This window comes from Chiloscyllium punctatum, chromosome 10 (genome assembly GCF_047496795.1).
Source record: "Chiloscyllium punctatum isolate Juve2018m chromosome 10, sChiPun1.3, whole genome shotgun sequence".
Lineage (NCBI taxonomy): Eukaryota > Metazoa > Chordata > Chondrichthyes > Orectolobiformes > Hemiscylliidae > Chiloscyllium > Chiloscyllium punctatum.
The window spans coordinates 50903541-50923889 of record NC_092748.1 but is presented as its reverse complement, the minus strand read 5'-3'; the positions used below and the strand labels follow the sequence as shown (position 1 = coordinate 50923889).

Genomic DNA, 20349 nt, shown 5'->3' with positions numbered 1-20349 from the left:
CCTAAGTTGTCCAAATCCTTCTGCAGCATTCCTGCCTCCTCAGTGCTACCTGTCCCTCTACCAATCTTTGTACCATCTGCAAACTTAGCCAGAATGCTCTAAGTTCCTTCATCTGAATCGTTAATGTATAAAGTGAAAAGTTGTGGTCCCAGCACTCAGCTTTGCAGAACACCATGGGTCACCAGCTGCCATCCTGAAAAGGGCCCTTTTACCTCCATTCTGTGCTATCTGCCAGACAGCCAAGCTTCTATCCATGTTACACATTGCCTCTGACACCATGGACCCTTATCTTACTGAGTAGTCTCCTGTGTGGCCTCTTGCCAAAGGCCATTTTGAAATTTAGTCAGATAATATCCATTGGCTCTCCTTGGTCTAACCTGCTCATTGCTTCCTCAAAGAATTCTAGCAGATTTGTCATACATAACCTCCCATTGATGAAACCATGCTGACTTTGCCCTATTTTGCAAGTATTCTGCAATCTCATCCTTCACAATGGATTTAAGCATCTTACCCGTGACAGAGGGGAGGCCAATTGGTCTGTACTTTTCCACCTTTGGCAAGTAGAGGCAAGTATCCCATATGCTTCCTTAACCACTTTACCTACCTGCCCTGCTACCTTCAGGGATCTGTGAATAGGCCCACAATGGTTCCCCCAATACTCAGTGCTTCCCAGAGGCTTGCTGTTCAACATGTATTCCCCTGCCAGTCAGCCCTCACCAAGTACATGACCTTGCACTTTCCCAGGTTGAATTCCAGTTGCCACTGTTCTGCCCACCTGATCAATCTGTTGATCTTCCTTCAGTTTATTGCTACCCTATTCACTGTTTATCACGCTACCAACTTTATCCATTAACTTCTTCATCATTCCCTCTATATTTAAGTCCGAATCATTAACGTATACCATGAACAGAAAGGACTGAGCCCTGTGCATACTCACAGGGAATAGACTTCCAAATCACAGAAACAGCCCTTTACCATCTCCTCTGCTCCTGCCTGTCAGTCAATTTTGGATCCAACATACGACTTTGCCTTGGATCTGATCGGCTCTTACATTCTTGACAAATCTTAAGGGAGCTAATCAAAAGCCTTGCTTGAAAGTGCAGATCATATCACATGCATTCCCCACATCAACACTCCAGATGATCTCCTCAAAAGAGTTGATTTTGTCTGTAAGTACTACTTTCCTGAACAAACCCATGCTGACTATACATGATTAATCCACATATTTCAAAGTGCAGACACAATGTGACTCTCTGAGCTCTTTCCGCTCACATCCCTGCCTGGAAAGCCAACTGGTCTTTCCCTACCTCCTTTTGTCTAATCGTGAGACAGTGTTAACAGGTCTTTGGCACCTCACCCACTCCCTTCAGTTAACATCATTTCTGCTAGATCAGACACAATGGATTTACACTGTCAATTTTAAATCAGTGCAACAAGTGTGCATTATTTTTAAGATCTTCAATCAAATTTCACATTTTCCTAGTCAGTAACTTTCACTCACTAAAGTATCTGGGCCTGATATAGTGAGCAAAGAATGGTCAGGATCCCTCTGACGGGCAAGTAGCCATAGTCAGAGAGTCATAGAGATGTACAGCATGGAAACAGACCCTTCGATCCAACCGGTCCATGCCGACCAGATATCCCAATCCAATCTAGTCCCACCTGCCAGCACCCAGCCCATATCCCTCCAAACCCTTCCTATTCATATACCCATCCAAATGCCTCTTAAATGGTGCAATTGTACCAGCCTCCACCACATCCTCTGGCAGCTCATTCCATACACATATCACCCCCTGCGTGAAAAAGTTGCCCCTTAGGTCCCTTTTATATCTTTCCCCTCTCACCCTAAACCTATGCCCTCTAGTTCTGGACTCCCCCACCCCAGGGAAAAGACTTTGTCTATTTATCCTATCCATGCCCCTCATAATTTTGTAAATCTCTATAAGGTCACCCCTCAGCCTCTGACGCTCCAGGGAGGACAGCCCCAGCCTGCTCAGCCTCTCCCTATAGCTCAGATCCTCCAACCCTGGCAACATCCTTGTAAATCTTTTCTGAACCCTTTCAAGTTTCACAACATCTTTCTGATAGGAAGGAGACCAGAATTGCATGCAATATTCCAACAGTGGCCTAACCAATGTCCTGTACAGCCGCAACATGACCTCCCAACTCCTGTACTCAGTACTCTGACCAATAAAGGAAAGCATACCAAACACCACCTTCACGTCCTATCTACCTGCGACTCCACTTTCAAGGAGCTATGAACCTGCACTCCAAGGTCTCTTTGTTCAGCAACACTCCCTAGGACTTAACCATTAAGTGTATAAGTCCTGCTAAGATTTCGTTTCCTAAAATGCAGCACCTCCCATTTATCTGAATTAAACTCCATCTGCCACTTCTCAGCCCATTGGCACATCTGGTCCAGATCCTGTTGTAATCTGAGGTAACCCTCTTCGCTCTCCAATACACCTCCAATTTTGGTGTCATCTGAAAACTTACTAACTGTACCTCTTAATCCCCCATCCAAATCATTTATGTAAATGAGAAAACGTAGAGCCCAGCACCGATCCTTGTGGCACTCCACTGGTCACAGGCCTCCAGTCTGAAAAACAACCCTCCACCACCACCCTCTGCCTTCTATCTTTGAACCAGTTCTGTATCCAAATGGCTAGTTCTCCTGTATTCCATGAGATCTAACCTTGCTATCAATCTCCCATGGGGAACCTTGTTGAACGCCTTACTCAAGTCCATATAGATCACATCTACTGCTCTGCCCTCAACAATCTTCTTTGTTACTTCTTCAAAAAACTCAATCAAGTTTGTGAGACATGATTTCCCACACACAAAGCCATGTTGACTATCCCGAATCAGTCCTTGCCTTTCCAAATACATGTACATCCTGTCCCTCAGGATTCCCTCCAACAACTTGCGCACCACCAAGGTCAGGCTCACCGGTGTATAGTTCCATGACTTGTCCTTACCACCCTTCTTAAACAGTGGCACCACGTTTGCCAACCTCCAGTCTTCCGGCACTTCACCTGTGACTATCAATGATACAAATATCTCAGCAAGAGGCCCAGCAATCACTTCTCTAGCTTCCAACAGAGTTCTCAGGTACACCTGATCAGATCCTGGGAATTTATCCACCTTTAACCGTTTCAAGACATCCAGCACTTCCTCCTCTGTAATATGGACATTTTGCAAGATGTCACCATCTAGTTCCCTACAGACTAGATCTTCCAAATCCTTTTCTTCAGTAAATACTGATGCAACATATTCATTTAGTATCTCCCCCATTTTTTGTGGATCCACACAAAGGCTGCCTTGCTGATGTTTGAGGGGCCCTATTCTCTCCCTAGTTACCCTTTTGTCCTTAATATATTTGTAAAAACCCTTTGGATTTTCCTTAATTCTATTTGCCAAAGCTATCTCATGTCCCCGTTTTGCCCTCCTGATTTCCCTCTTAAGTATACTCCTACTTTCGTTATACTCTTCTAAGGATTCACTCAATCTATCCTGTCTATACCTGACATATGCTTCCTTCTTTTTCTTAACCAAACCCTCAATTTCTTTAGTCATCCAGCATTCCCTATACCTACCAGCCTTCCCTTTCATCCTGACAGGAATATACTTTCTCTGGATTCTTGTTATCTCATTTTTGAAGACTTCCCATTTTCCAGCCGTCCCTTTACCTGCGAACATCTGCCTTCAATCAGCTTTCGAAAGTTCTTGCCTAATACTGTCAAAATTGGCCTTTCTCCAATTTAGAACTTCAACTTTTAGATCTTTTCTATCCTTTTCCATCACTCTTTTAAAATGAATAGAATTATGATCGCTGGCCCCAAAGTGCTCCCCCACCTCAGTCACCTGCCCTGCCTTATTTCCCAAGAGTAGGTCAAGTTTTGCACCTTCTCTAGTTGGTACATCCACATACTGAATCAGAAAGTTGTCTTGTACACACTTAAGAAATTCCTCTCCATCTAAACCTTTAATACTATGGCAGTTCCAGTCGATGTTTGGAAAGTTAAAATCCCCTACCATAACTGCCAAATTATTCTTACAGATAGCTGAGATCGCCTTACAAGTTTGTTTCTCAACTTCCTTCTGACTACTGGGGAGTCTATAATGCAATCCCAATAATGTGATCATCCCTTCTTATTTCTCAGTTCCACCCAAATAACTTCCCTGGATGTATTTCCAGGAATATCCTCCCTCACCAGAGCTGCAATGCTATCCCTTATCAAAAATGCCACTCCCCCTCCTCTTTTGCCTCCCTTTCTATCCTTCCTGTAGCATTTGTATCCTGGAACATTCAGCTGCCAGTCCTGCCCATCCCTGAGCCATGTTTCCGTAATTGCTGTGATATCCCAGTCCCATGTTCCTAACCATGCCCAGAGTTCATCTGCCTTCCCTGTTAGGCCCCTTGCATTGAAATAAATGCAGTTTAATTTATTAGTCCTACCTTGTCCCTGCCTGTTTGACTCACTTCTGTTCTCAGCTGTACCCGTCTCAGACTGATCTCTTTCCTCACTATCTTCCACACCATCACACCATCACCCCACCCCCCCCCCCCCCCCCCCCCCCTCCTTACTAGTTTAAATCCTCCCAAGCAGTTCTAGCAAATTTCCCTGCCAATATATTCGTCCCCTTCCAATTTCAGTGCAATCCATCCTTCTTGTACGGAAGCTGCCTGCTTTTTCAAATTGAGAGGCATCTTCTGAGCCCTGTGTATCTTAACAAATCGAAGTAAATAGTCTGTAAATGACCAAAACCGGAACTGATGGTTGACTCAAATGTTTGGAATCAGGATTTGTTTATCAATGTGGACAAAATTAAACAGAAAACGGTGATTTTTCTGAGTTTTGGCATCCCAGTTTGTTGCAATGAATTAATTTAAAGTGTGGGGATATAAAGTGCTAAATGATATGCAGTCTATAATGCTAAATGAACATACAAACAAGCATTTGAAAATGAGAGGCAAGACAAAAGCTTCTGATTCATCCAGTTCAATATCGTGTGATAGTTTATATGGCAGCTAATAGCAAACAGTTGCCTGCTTTAAAACAAAGCATTAAACATTAGAGAACAGCATAAAATTGAAGCCTATTAATTCTGAATGACCTGGGGATAATAGATACTCAATAATAAAGTACATTTTGAGAAATGCTTTGAAAACAATCTCAGATAAGTGCCATATTCAAAACTTGCTAATGTTTCATGGAACAAGCAAAGTCAATATTTAAAAAGAGATACATTTAAGCCATTGTGATTTCCAAGAGCAGGAAACCAAATATAGAAATAATTTCACTTCACAAAAACTTCATTAATTTGAGGTGTACAATGTGCAGTGCATGCCTGGCTGATGCCCATTGGTTCATGAAATTAAATTGAAGCAAAGCAGGTTAATAACATTGTGACCTTTACATGCATGAGCAATGTAGGAGTACTGGACGAACAAACTAAGATTATTCGACCTGGCATCAGACCCACCTGAAATGAGATTGTATCAAAAGTTTCACCCTGTGCTGACCTCAACCAAATTACTCGGGCCAGCTTAATTATAATAACCAGAGTGAACCTTCAGCATGCAGAATGCTTGTCATTGGGAGCTTGCCCAGCAACGTGGCATGGAGTGGGCTGTTTAAGAATGTGGAAACAAAGTCAATGAGCTCTGCAAAATATGTAGTCAGCCATGCTTATTGTGGGCCCATCAAGTCAGGAAAATCAGGTCCTAACATTGCCCACTGGAGAATACTCTACTATTCTGATATCCTACCATTCTGAGAATCAAACCTTCATCAGTTTTCTGTGGTCTTCGTCAATCAACCAATTGCTTACCCATGCTACTACTGTCCTTTCCTTATTCCGTACACTCTAATTTTGCTGACAAACCTGTTGTGTGGCACTTTATCAAGTGCTTTTCGGAAGCCCATTTCCAGCCAAATGTTGCCATAGCTCTTAGAAACTTCCTTCAATTTTCCATGGTGTTGTTGCTATTCTCAAATGTATGAGATTTCATGGGGCCGTTCCACTAGGAGCTGAAGTGTCGAGGAGCTCAGGGCATGGGTCTGCAGCTTCGATGTTTGGTGAGTCCAAAAATCAGAAAACACAACCAATTTCTGATAGCCTTTTGCTTCAAATCAATTACCCCTCTACATTTTACAGTTGCTTCCTGGTTCTGTAATACCAAAATCACCTCCCTGCAATCTATCCCCATAACAGAGTACCCTGTGATATCCCTGACAGAGAGATTTCAATCATGATCTCATATGCTCAAGCATTCTCTTTATTTTGGAAAATGATATGAATAATTTAAAACACTTATGAAAACAATTGTATAAATCTCAAGTCCACCAAGAAACTGAAAGTGGGGCCATTGGTTGTTTTTGACCTTACTAAATATGCATAGGCTATCTGTTGAGCAGCAATGGCTTCAGGTGTGTTCAGCCCCTCAAACCAGGTTTCTCTACATATAAAAACTCTACTTCCCAAACTGACATTATACACCTAAAACAGAAGGATCATCAAATTACAATTTTGTGGCACCCAAGATGATCCAATCCATTTGGACCCACCATGAAAAGACCAGAAAGTATTATTGACAGTCCAACCAAGTGGCACTTACTGAGCAATAACCTGGTCTCCAACATCAATTGGTGTACTCATGATTGGTTTCTCCCTCCAGAAGCCACAACACACATAGACCCCAGAGATATGTGTAAAGGTAAAAGCATTTACAGGGAACACTGGTCACCACTGTCTCATTTTGTTCAGCTGGATGCTAAACTTATATGGACCACATATGGACAAAAGAGCTACATTCCAAGTTGAGATGAAAATCATGCTCCTTCAACATCAAGGTGACATTTAGTGGCAAATGATAACAGTTGATGAAATGGGAACGAGGGACAAAATGCTCTCCAAGATAATCAGGATGTATGTGGTTAGCTAATCACCTCAGAAGATTACTGCAAGAGTTTCTCAGGGTAATGTTCACATCTAAATCCTCTCACATAACTGCATTACTATCAGTGAATCTTTCACCATCAACACGGTGGAGTGGAGATGTTCAATGTTGACCATAATTACAGCTGGGCCACAGTTGTAATTTCTATGCCAATCTGTTCTATACGAACAGCTAAGTAGAAAGGCATCATTGAAAATACATAACTATATTAAAAAGATCATTACTTATACATCTGCATGCCTTTTGTAAATAAATGTCCATCAATTGTGAAGTAAATATGATTTTTTAGTATCTGTTCCATAGCATATTCGTGGAGGTATGGGAGAAGCTCAATAACTATATACTGTACAATCATGAGACAAGATCTATTCATCAGGCACAGTGATTTTAGAAATCAGTAAGTTTTGGGAAAAGGCAAAGGCTCTGACAGGTAAGGGAATGGAGTTGCCCACAAGAATGTTGTAAAAGATAAAACTGAAATAATCAATATGCATATACATATACATTAGCAAAAGCTTCCTTCATTTTTTGCAGCACACCTGTGATGAAAAAAATTGTGATTGATTTGTCATATCTAGGGCTTTATTTGTACAAAGGAAATTTCAATCTACACCCCTTCAATTTTCAACCCATTGCAGCAAACAGGAATGATTCAGTAACAACATGAATATTGTTCAACAACATGAATGTGAAAGCTAAACTTCCTATGTCAAATATGCAAAATACTCCATAATCTTCTACCACAAACACAAACACGCAAATAAAAATTATGCTTCTTTGGAAAATGATAAATTGTGCCCAACTAACTCATTGCGTTCTGTGGTCAGTGATGCAGTCCTCTCTCTGGGGTGCAATTTAGTTTTTATCTCGGAAGATCACCTTAGCACAAGTTATTCAAGTCCAACAAAAGTCGGCAACACTGCAGTGAACCATAAATTGACCATTACCACAAAAATAAATGAGAAAAATGTGCTCCATGTAAAACTAATTTCATGCTTTTAAACCACATAGTTGCATCTAATACCCCAAGGACTGTAGGAATGACTTTTCAGGCATTGTTTTTCTGTATTAATAATTTCAACCAAGCTTATCGTTATATAGCTTTACTGATCAAACAATAAAATTGTGCAAACTAACCTAAATATTACAATGCAAATTAACTTAAATATTTTAAAGCTGATTAATTCAATAGATTTCAATTAATTTTTAAAAAAATATAAATCCTTTCACTTTAAAGTTAGAAGATAAAATATTTAATCAAATGCAAATTGAAAAACAAGTACATGCAAATTTAGAAAAAAAATTATTAATTCCTGTATTTCTGTTTTGCTAAACACTCATAAAAGACAGCATTTTAAATGCAAGAAAAGTAGTTCAAACCAGTCATACATATCAATGCTATTTAGCACTTGATATGTGATGCTAATAACATTCAGAATTAATTGTAAAATAATCAAATCAAACATATTCATTGAAGGTGACCCCATGGATAACACCTCATGTTTATTTCCATCAGTTAAAGTAAATTCAAAATGGTTAAATCGTAAAGTCAGTAACTGCAAGTAAAACATGAACTTGCAGCGGTTTCTTAATCATCAACATCACACATTTTCTTTGACATTTGTTAATAGCAGCCAATGTGCATTTGTTCAGAGTGGGAACCAAGCCACGGAAAAACTTTGCTGTTACAACACAGATAAAACCAGCAGCAGGGAGTCAGGAGAAAGAAAGCCAAAGGAAAATACTACCAGACACAAGAGGCTTAAAACAGCAAGACTTCATGAACTTAATCTGTTTGGAAAACAATTAAAGAAAGATATCACATTGGGTTGTGGACTAACTATTCTGAGGGACTGTTTGTAAATAGCTGAAAATTAGAAAATGGCAAAATAAATTGAAGCTAAATAATCCTCCAGCAACTCCATTTAAATTACAATATCCAAGAATGAAACAAATAAAAAGCTGTACTATCTACCATTTTGTTTTTTAAGTTTTACTGTTTTGATAAAGTTTAAAATAGTACGTTAAGTAGGTGTGAGGAGAGACAGTGGTTTAAAAAAAAAATCACAAGTAAAATAATTAATTAGACAACTGGAAAATGACAAGTAGGAGCGAGAGTTGAATTGAGCATAAAAGCTGCTGGCAGGAGTGCGATTCAGGCAGAGCTCCAAATCTGACACCAGGAATAAAAGGTGATGTTGAAATAGAAGAAGAAACTGGCGGTGGGCAATTCTACTTTCTAGCCTCAGTTTACACTAATAAATAGCCTGTCAAGTTAAGATAAAGCATGGCCGGGCAGCCTGGCCACATGGAACATACAACCTGTGACATACAGGAAGTCACATGCTTTTTGGTGGCAGAGAAAACCACATGTTTACCAGCTTCAGAACTCATGGGATGGTTAGCGTTACTGCAGCACATCTGTGTGACTGAGAAATAAATGGAGTTCATGTTTAGAGAGATAGTCACATCTCAGGTTGAGAGAGTGCAAGCAGAAAGAGAATGGGTGGCAGTGGTTGTTAGGAGCATTCTCAGTCCATCTCACTTATTAACTGGTTTTCCAGTTTGGATAGTGGTGAAGGCAATAGAGAAATATAGCCTAAACCAAGTCTCTGGCACCACATGTGGCTCGGTCGCAGAGGACAGGAAGAGTGGAAGATTATTTCGAGATTCAATAGGGAAAAAGAACAATGTTTCTGCAGATGTAGACTTGATTCCAGGATTGAATGTTGCTTCCCTGAAACCTGGATCAAGAATGTCGCAGAGCAACTGCTCTGCATTCTGATACAAAATGGTGAACTGCCAGAAGTGATGACTTCTGTTGTTAGGAGAAAGAGGATGAGGTCCTTAAAACATATTTGAGAGACTCAGGAAAGAGATGTTAAAGCAGGATGTTAAAGGTGGTAATCTGAGGACTACTCCAAATGCTGATTCTCAGAAATACTCCAAGTGCTAGTGAGTACAGGAATAGGAAGATAGAGAAAAATAAATGCATAACTGGAGAAATGGTCCAGGAGGAAGGATTTCAGATTTCCGAGGCGTTGGGACCTGTTCTTGGTTAGGTGAGATCTGTACCAGGAGGACTGGTTACATGTTAACTGGATCAATATCCCCACAGAGAGATTTGCTGGTGCCATCGAGAGGTCTCCAGGGGCAGGGGAGTGGAAACCTTGAGGGGTAATTCAGATAGAAGAGAAAGAAAACTAGTGATAGTTCAAGGAAACGTAGTGAGTGAAACTCGATGTTGGCAGAAACAAGGGGCAGTGATAATTGCCTCAAACTGTGGAGAAAGGTTCAACAGACAAAGATATTGTACTCAAACTGAACACACATTGCATTCACAACCAAGTGGCTGGAATTGACAACAGAGGTAGAGGCAAACCAATAAGATTAAACTGACATTACATAGTTGCAGGATGACCAAGATTCTGAACAGAATATTAAAGGGTTAGACATGACACAGAATGGCTGCAGGACATTCTTCAGAGAAAAGACAAACAGCTAGCCATTATGGTCTATGTGTGGGATGGGGTCCAACAATCAGGATTTACGGAGCTAGGTAGAAAATTAATAAGTAGAACTTCTAACATGGTAAGCTCTGATTATTCCCAATGCCATATGCAACTGAGTACAGAAATAGCAAGATAAGACCAATCAGGGACAGCTCAGGGGGACATAGGATCTCTACAAATCCGATGGGTTGCTTCTGAACAGAGTCATGTCGAGTTCCTTGTGAAACATTTTTGCTAGTGTTGTTGGGGAGATGTTAAACAAATTCAGCAGATATAAGAAAACCAGGAGAGGATATTAGAATTATAACAACATGGTGCACAATATGCTGAAGAGGCATACAGTTTGAAAATCCAGAATAGGAAGATCAAAGGTAGAGTTAGAGTAAGAGAGAAAATAATGAAGTCCGCACCAAAGATTTAAAAAAATAAGAGATTAACGCTAAGTTGAAATGCTCACATAGCCAGTGCAGACTCAATGGGCTGAATAGCCTCTTTCTGCACCCTAACAATTCTATGAACCAGATATTCTTGTGTATGAGGGACAATATGTTAGTATGCAAATACAACAAGTAATTAAGAAGCCTATTGGAATGCTTCATGGATGCTATGCTTCAGTTATTCACAAAACTGCTAAGACCAAATCCTGAATACTGTGTGCTTGGAGGCAGTTGAGAGGAAGAGTATTCGATAGATACCTGGAATAGTCTTATCACAAAAAGTTTGACAGGCTGGGCTCATTTCCACTGGAGTTGAGAACATGGAGTAATTTGAGCGCAAAAGATCCTGAATGGGCACAGAAAGGTTGTATCCTCTTCAGGGTGAATCCAGAATTATGAGACATTGCTTAAAAGCCACAGATTGCCCTTTGTTTTGGTTGATGCATCCTCATATTGCTTCCTTTCTGATTTCCCACCACTGATTTTATCTTTGGAGACTGGCACTGTTTTCCCTCAAGTTTGCTCGCTTGCCGACTCTATTTTTATTCACATCCATTGGAAACAGGAGAGGAGTAGTTCCTTTAGCTTCTCAGACCTGCTCCAACATTCAACTTGGTTGGTCTTCTACCTCAATGCCATTTTTCCAGCAAAACCCTTTGACAACTTCAACACAGAGATGAGGACTTTCTTTTTCTCCTCAGCAATTTGTGCAGAACGCAGTGGAGCCAGGGCCATTAACATTTTGTAAGACAGTTAAACCGATTCCCTTGCTGAACAAAATATCTAAAGTTCTCAGATATACATGAAATGTGGAATTTGAAACAGCCAATGTTCCTACTAATTAATAGAGAAGGTCTGAGGTGCCTAATGGTTTACTTCTGCACCGAATTTTTCTATTTGTACATTTGAGATACTGCATCTCAGAAGATCAAAATGTAGAATCAGTTTGGATGGAGCTAAGAAATGGCTAGAGGCAGCAAATATTCAGTGAGAATACAGATACACAAAACATTAGAGCAAATGAACAGGACCTTCAACCCACCATATTTGTGCCGACAATATCGCCATTCGAAACCTCTCCCTTCTGCTTGCATGTGGTCTGTATCTCCCTATTCCCTGCTTGTTCACGTGTCTGTCCAAATGCCTCATAACTTTGGATAATGCATCTGTTTCAAACCAGCTCCCTTGGCAGCACATTCCACTCACCACCCTTGACGTAAAAAAACTTCCCTCGCACATCTCCATTAAAACTTCCCCCATCAGTTTAAAACTATGTCCCCTACAATTTGACATTTTCACCCTGCTAAAAAGATACTGACTGTCCATCCTATCCACATTTCTCAATTTTATACGCTTCTATCAGGTCACCCCTCAGCCTCCAATCCTCTAGCGAAAAAAATCCCAGTTTGTTCACCCTCTCCTTATAAGTGATATACTCTTGTCAGGAGGCATTCTAGTAAACAATTTTTGCATCCTCCCTATAATGTGGTGACTAAAACTTTGGATTAAAAACAAAGGCCAACTGATAAAAACAAAGACCTGCAGGTACTGGAGATCTGACGAACAAAAACAGAAACTGCTGGAGAAACTCAGCAGATATGCCAGAATTGGTGGAGAGAAACCAGAGTTAACATTTTGAGTGTTGTGACGCTTCTTCAGAACTTAGTAGAACTTAGTAGAAGCTGTTGGCCAATCACCAAACAATGCAGGGCATGGTCTAGATCAGGAAATTAGAGGTGTATACAACCAGGGAACCTAAACCTACAACCACACTGACACTCCACAGGACTCTGGATCTGCCATTAAACGACTCAACATCACTGCCATGCTTCTATTTATTTGACTAATTAAATTGAAAAACATACACTGAAGACCTATGGAAGACTTAACAGAAATATCAGTCAGCATCTATCCTTGTGCTAACAATACTTTTATTTTTGTTTCAAAATATGCTGAAAAGATTGAAAGTTCAGATCCAATGTCTCAAAGCTCCTCCAGCTACATGGTCCTTACCAAGTGCTCTCCAATCAACCAAATAGTTGCTTGCTGTCCTGTTACATAACCCCATGACATTTCTTTTGGTTGATGCATCCTCATATTGCTTCCTACCTGATTCCCCACCACTTATTTTATCTTTGGAGACTGGTACTGTTTTCCCTCAAGTTTCTCGCTTGCCGACTCTATTTTTATTCACATCCATTGGAAACAGGAGAGGAGTAGTTCCTTTAGCTTCTCAGACCTGCTCCAACATTCAACTTGGTTGATCTTCTACCTCAATGCCATTTTTCCAGCAAAACCCTTTGACAACTTCAATACATATCAACCTATCGATCTCAGTCTCGGTTATTCTCAATTGCAGAATCTCCCCTCTGAAGTAGAGGGTTCCACAGGTTCATTGCCTGAGTGAAGAATCCCTCCTCACCACAATCCTACCTGGCCTATTCATTGTTCTGGGAATGACACCTGATATCAGAACCCCAGCCAGGGGAAATATCCTTCCTGCATCTTTCCTCATGATCGATGCAAATATTTCTCACTGTTCTCATTTCTGAAAATTATGAATACATTTTCCTCAATCTTTCCTCATTGATTCCTGGAATGACAGGGTTATACAATGTGGTGAACCTTTGCTGCCTTCCCTCAATGGAAGACATGTCCCTTCTTGGATAAGGAGACCATAACAGGAAGCAATATTCCAGGTGCAATCTCACACTGAGACACTGCAGATTTGCAGCAGGAACACTTCACTGCTGCATTCAGATTCAAATCCCCTTGTGATAAAGGCCACATCCTACTTTCCTTCTTATTTGCTTGCTTCACCTGCAGGTTAACTTGTAGTTATTTGTGAATAAGGACACCCAGGTCCCTTTGCATATCAACACTTCTGAATCTATCACAATTTAAAAGGAACACTTCAAAATTCTACTTTGCCTGCCAAAGTGGAGAACTTCATGTTGACCCATGTTACATTCCACCTACTACTTTCTTGACTATTCATTTAGCCTGCCTAAATCCTCCTGAAACTTCTTTGCATCCTCCTCACTATTTACATTTCCTCTTAGTTTTGTGTAATCTGAAAACATAGAAACATTGCATTCGGTCCCCACACCCAAATCATTAATACAGATTGTGAACAGCAAGGGCCAAGCACTGATCACTGTGACACCTCACTAGTTATAGCCTGCGAATCTAAGGATGTAGCAAAACAAATGAAACAAACATAAAAATCTGTACAGTTTGCATTCCACTGTATCCTTTGGAATTGAAGAAGTTAGACTGGACTTGTAACATTAATTCTATTTCTCTCTCCAGAAAAGCTGCCAGATCTGCTGAGTTTCTCCTACACTTCCTGTTTTAACCTGAGAATATCTTCTTTAGTCCTAATGTTTTCTGTCAATAAATTCTCAATTCGCGCCAATATATTACCTCCATTCCCATGTGATCTAAATTGTTTACTAATTCCTGGTATCAGATGCTTGCAAAAGTCACCTCAAATACCAAATACACCAATCCAATTGCTTCCCCCCTCATCTATTCCGCGAATTCCATCGTCAAAAAATTCTGACAGGTTTTTCAATCATGTCAAATACTCACAAAAAAAGCTGCAAATGTATATTTTAACAAAAGAACAGAGTTTAGTAAATGTAAAATGAAGAAAGCTATTTTATATCATCTATGAGTTATTTGAAATGGAGTTATTGCAAATACCAGGAATAAAAACTCAAGTTTTTTTTTCTTATAGTTACACAAACCTCTGTGCAGGTTCACCTTGTTTCCAATTTAATATTGCTCTCAGTTAGCTCAAATATACCTATGATTTGGAGATGGCAGTGTTGGACTGGGGTGTACAAAGTTAAAAATCACACACAACACCAGGTTATAGTCCAACAGGTTTAATTGGAAGCACTGGTTTTTGGAGCGCTGCTCCTTCATCAGGTGGTTGTGGAGTACACAATTGTAAGACACAGAATTTATAGCAAAAGTTTGCAGTGTGATGTAACTGAAATTATACATTGAAAAATACTTTGATGGTTTGTTAAGTCTCTCATCTGTTAGAATGATCATGTTAGTTAGTTTACTTCTTTCATAAGTAAATCACAAAACATTTTTTTAAAGTTACATTCTGGGGTTAACTTTAACAATTGGTGGCAGCCCAGGTAATGTATTGAAGGCGTTAGCCCCCTGTGTGTTGTCTATGCCATAATGTTTAGACTCATTCTAATCTAAAAAAAAAATCAACGAACAGAATCTTACATGAATTCATGCAGTTTGTTTTTCTGACAAGCCTCCATAATAACTTGATGCTAGCTTCTTTAATGCTTCTTCATGAGACCTGTAAATAAGCTACTGATATGTCTCATTTATTACTTTATGCGAGTTCCTTAAACCCCATTTCCTCAGCCTTCTGTTTCTGGAGCCTTTCAGTTCTTATCTCTTTTGCCATGACTGTTGCGAAGATTGCTAGACTCCACTATTGGTTGGCTAGGCCCTTTCTTTCTGAAAGGGACCAGGACACAATCAACTTCAGGATAGTTCTCTCACTAAATGGAAGCTGTTTCTATCTCACTCTCCGTGAGCCATCGGACGCATTGTTGTGAAGCAACAGCTCGATTTTATATTTCTCTCTGACTCATTTTTGAAAGTAAACTATTCACCTTAAGGTTGGATTAAAAACCTCACATAAGATGTATGCATGAAAACGAAACTAAAAATATCCTGAACATATACAACTTGGAAATAAAAATTAAATTTAAACTTTTATCTAGTTCTGACCACTTAATGCTAATATACCAAGAATGTTCATCAGACAGGTCATAGTTGGGTTTATGCCAGAAAGCCCTCAAAAAATTCAAACTTTTCACCAAATATCAGCAAAAAGAAAGCATTTCGGCCAAATTGTTAGGTTTAGAAAAAATAATTCATTTTCACATCCTCTACTGTACCTGGTAAGGAAATTGAAACTCTTAAAAAGGAACAACTTATACCAACTTATGTACGAGACCCTATTGTGTCATTAGAATAAATTACTTTTTAAAGTCCATTCAGTTAGTATACAGGCAGTGTGCAGTCAATATTACAGGCTTTTTTAAAATCAATGTTAATTAAGGAAGAGGAGACTGCAGTAGGGAAAAAATCTGCTCTTCTTCAAATACTTCCAATGGGTCAAGTCTATCACTCCAACAGGCAGACAGGACTGCTGATTTTGCATCTCATTGAAAATAATGTACCTTCAACAATATTGTGTTTCTTCCACGTAACAAAGAATCAGCCTTGTTTATACATCGATGGCCTGGAACATTCTCAGAGCACTCCCAGGAGTTAATTCATCGTATCCATTCTCACTTTCAGACTGAAAACTCTCGTAGCATGTAAAATAGGACAAAGCCAGCATGGCTTCATCAAGAAGAGGTCATGCCTGACAAATTTGTGAGAATCCTTTGAGGAAGTAACAAGCAGGTTAGACCATGGATAGCCAATGGATGTTATCTACCTGGACTTCAAGGCAGCCTTTGACAAGGTGCCACACAGGAGGCTACTGAGTAAGGTTAGGGCCCAAGGTGTCAGAGGCAAGGTGTTAGCACGGATAGAAGTTTGGCTGTCTGGCAGAAAGCAGAGAGTGGGGATAAAAGGGTCCTTTTCAGGATGGGAGTCAGTGACAAGTGGTGTTCCGCAAGGCTCAGTTGGGATCACAACTTTTCACTTTATGCATTATTGATCTCAATGAAGGAACTAAGGGTATTCTGGTTAGGTTTGCAGACAATACAAAAATAGGCAGAGGACAGTAGTATTGAGGAAGGAGGAAGGCTGCAGAAGGATTTGGACAGGTCAGGAAAGTGGGCAAAAGTGGCAGATGGAGTACAACATGAGAAAGCTGAGGTCATGCACTTTGGAGGGAGAATAGAGCCACGGACTATTTTGTAAATGGGGAGAAAATTCAGAAGTCTGAAGTGCAAAGAGAATTGGGAATTTTTGCCCAGGATTCTCTCAGAGTAAACTTACAGGTTGAGTCTGTAGTTAGAAAGACAAATGCAGTGATGGCATTTATTTTAAGGGGTCTTGAATATCCTGAAGAGCTCTCAATGTACTTCTGAGGCTTTAATTAGGCTCTGATCAGGCCACCTTTGGAGTATTGTACGCAGTTTTGGGCTCCATATCTCAGAAAAGATGTATTCGCCCTGGAATGTGTTCAGAGGAGGTTCACAAGAATGGTCCCAGGAAATAACAGTTTGATTTTTGAGGAACATTTGCAGAATCTGGCTTTACACTCGATGGAGTTTAGAAGGATGAGGGGGGGATCTAATTGAAACATATGGAATATTGAATGGCCTGGACAAAGTGGATATTGGGAAGATGTTTTCATTGGTAGGAGAGACTAGGACCCGAGAGCATAGCCTTAGAGTAAAGGGTAGACCTTTTATAATGGAGATAAGGAGAAACTTTTTCAGCCAGAGAGTGGTGAATCAATGGAATTCATTGCCACAGAAGGCTGTGTTGGACAGGTCATTGGGTATATTTATGAGATAAATTGGTTCTTGAGTATTAAGGGGACTAAAGGTTATGGGGAGAATGGGGTTGAAAAACTTATCAGCCATGATTCAATGGCGGAGCAGACTCGATGAGCTGAATAGCCTAATTTCTGTTCCTTTGTCTTATGATCTTACAGCCTTATTATTAAACATTTCACATTTTAAAAATACTCAAAACAATTCAAAACATTAATGCTTCACACATTTCTTTCTTAATCTCTTTATGCAATGTCGATTTTTATCCAAGTGATGGAAAAGGACAGAGTTTGTAGGTTTGACTTGTTGCAAATTCCAGTTGAGAAAATCAGATAAAAGCCAATGTCGTAGCTGAAATGGAAGAGCATGGCTTGGGACGTGGCTAATTCTAGAGCACAATTTTCAGCACTACTGCAGAACGTTGTCATAGCTTTTTCAGTGATAGTGATTTCAGTTCTTTCTTGGTATCATGTAGAGTGAATCAAATTGGTTATGATACTAGGGGCCTCAGAAGACAGCTGAGATTAATCATCCCCTTAACACTTCCAGCTGAAGTTGTTTGCCAATATTTTGCACTGATGTTCCAAGCTCCCTATCAATTTTTGTTCTTTCATGGGACATATGTTTGTTCGCAAAGCCAGCTATCCATCCCCAAATATCTTTGAACTTAGTGGTATCCTGGGCCATTGCACAGGGCAGTTAAGAAACAGCCACATTATGGTGGGTCTTGAGTCCTAAGTAGGTCAGACTAAGGTGAGGATGGCACATTTCCACTTCTGCTGTTGATGAGCAAGTACTTTTCTGTTATAACTTCCTGAAGTTGATACCTCATTGTTCTATAAGCCTGAAGAACATCAGTGAACCAGATTGCTTTTTCCCTGCAATTGTTTCATGATCACCATTACCCATTCTAGTTTTCAATTCCAAAGTTTAAAATGCAACAGCTACCATCAGGAAATTTGAACCCTTGTCCCCAAGCATTAGCTTAGGCCTCTGGATAGCTAATCGATATGTTCTTATTGAGGATGGTGATATTTGTAAAGCCTCCTCCTTCTGTATGCTATTGAATTGTTCATCACTATTCACAACAGGGTGTGCCACAACTGCAGAGCTTTGATTTCATCCGTTGGTTGTGGGATTGCTTGGCTGTATCTCAAAGCAGCACCTTCTCCTGGCAGCATGTGAGCAACACCGTCTGACAGCTTTATCAGGTTGACACTTGAAACTCCTCATGAAACCATTCTATGATCTGACGCTTTTTAACCGAGTCCATAATTCATGAAAACCCAACCTATGGCAGAAGAAATACATAGAAAACATACCTTCTGTTCACCGATCATACGGCAGAATGTACAGCAGCTTTAAAAATACACAGAGTTTGTAACATTTCATTCGCATGACTAAAGACAATGGTGCAATGACGAAAAATGCCTTTGGGGGGTATGTAACAAAGATACACACAACTGCAATAAGAGAAAGCAAAATAATATTTTTAATTATCTGTACTGAAAACTGATAGTAGGTCAGAAGCTGTTTGCCTCTTAGAGGAAAAGATAAAATAGATTCAGGGTACTTTTCTATTTTAGCTCTGAACTCAAAAGGACCCTATCTCTATTATTTTGTCACTTGTTCAGGACAGAAAATAGCGAGCAGATAATCAGTTTTAATACATTACTGAGCTTCAGCGCAGTGCACTCAACCAGGAAGTTACATCTATGAACACAGGAAGCTGTCAGCCTGCTTCAGACTATTCCATACATCATTTAGCTCATCACAAGGCAGCATATGGTTACTCAAAAATTGGAGAAGATGGTCATAAAAGTGATCTTGCCTTTAAAAATGCATGCAATGTCTTCAAACATGAAATGAAATAATTGCTCATCAATTCAAAAAGTGATATGCTGTTTTAAATTCATTATATAATACACTATAAATAACATATTGCACAGACTTCAATTTATTTGCAAGTAACTTGCCCACAACTGACAAAAACTTGGCTTTTTTTTCAGCTTTTCAGTGATAGAAAATTTCACTATTAAAATAGCAAAATTTTGTTTGAAAGTCAGTTACAGTTTTCTTCATGATTGAATTCTATATTACCTGATACTGGATCTTAACCAGTAGAAAAGTAAGAAATAGGTACAGAAAAATATACGGCTGATGAAGGAAAATAACACAATGTCTTCAGTTCAAAGGGTGCAACAATATTTTCACCATCGAAAACACACAAAATCCCAGAATAAAAATCAGTCGAGATTCTTTGGGGATGTTATCATATCAATTTTTTAAAAATCAAGTACTGACAAGAAGTCTAACCCAACAGACACCCCATTGTGAGTAAGGTGATGGCACCACTCAGAATTTTCGGTCTGTAAATAAACAGTTTGTATAAGTAAATACACCTTCAGAAAACATGTTAAGAGGAACATATTAATGCCTGCAGAACACACTCTTGGACAGCAGTGAATAGTATTTATACGTCACAGTAATTGTCAGCTTTAAATATAACCCATTACAACTGCCATTGGCAATGAATGGATTAAAAAGAGAAACTGAGGTTTACATGCTAATCCCAGAGGTCATCCATTTGCTGTTTTTATATCCAGAAGAAAAGTAAATGACACAGGACTCACCTTTCCTCAGCAATCTATTCCACATTATGGCGGGATCACCAAATATCCAATTGCAAGGTTGTATAGAATAAAAGACAGTTTTGACAATTGTGCTGTTAAAACTCCTTGGTTTCTTGTTTGAAGACCTGCAGTACTATGTTAGAAATCAGGTGTTATTTGTACAGCAGATTTCCACGGTTGCAGGTTAGAGTCAGTGGCCTTTTAAAATCCTGGATACTTGAGCAAGAAATTGGAATACTGACTCGTTTTATGAAGCAAGCGAAATAATTTCGATTTGATGACAATGTGCTGCTACATGCT

At 39.7% G+C, this 20349-nt stretch overlaps 1 protein-coding gene across 3 annotated transcripts in view; it reads right to left on the bottom strand.

Annotated features, from left to right (window-relative positions):
* znf385b (zinc finger protein 385B) overlaps positions 1–20349 on the bottom strand; it is a 435743-nt gene that overhangs the window by 313884 nt on the left and 101510 nt on the right. The window contains exon 1 of one of the 3 annotated variants that reach the window (XM_072579098.1): positions 20050–20067. The exons of the other annotated variants lie outside the window; for them this stretch is intronic. The gene's annotated coding sequence lies outside the window, so the exon portion shown is untranslated. Of the gene's footprint in view, positions 1–20049; positions 20068–20349 lie in introns of those variants that run through there. 3 annotated transcript variants of the gene reach the window in all.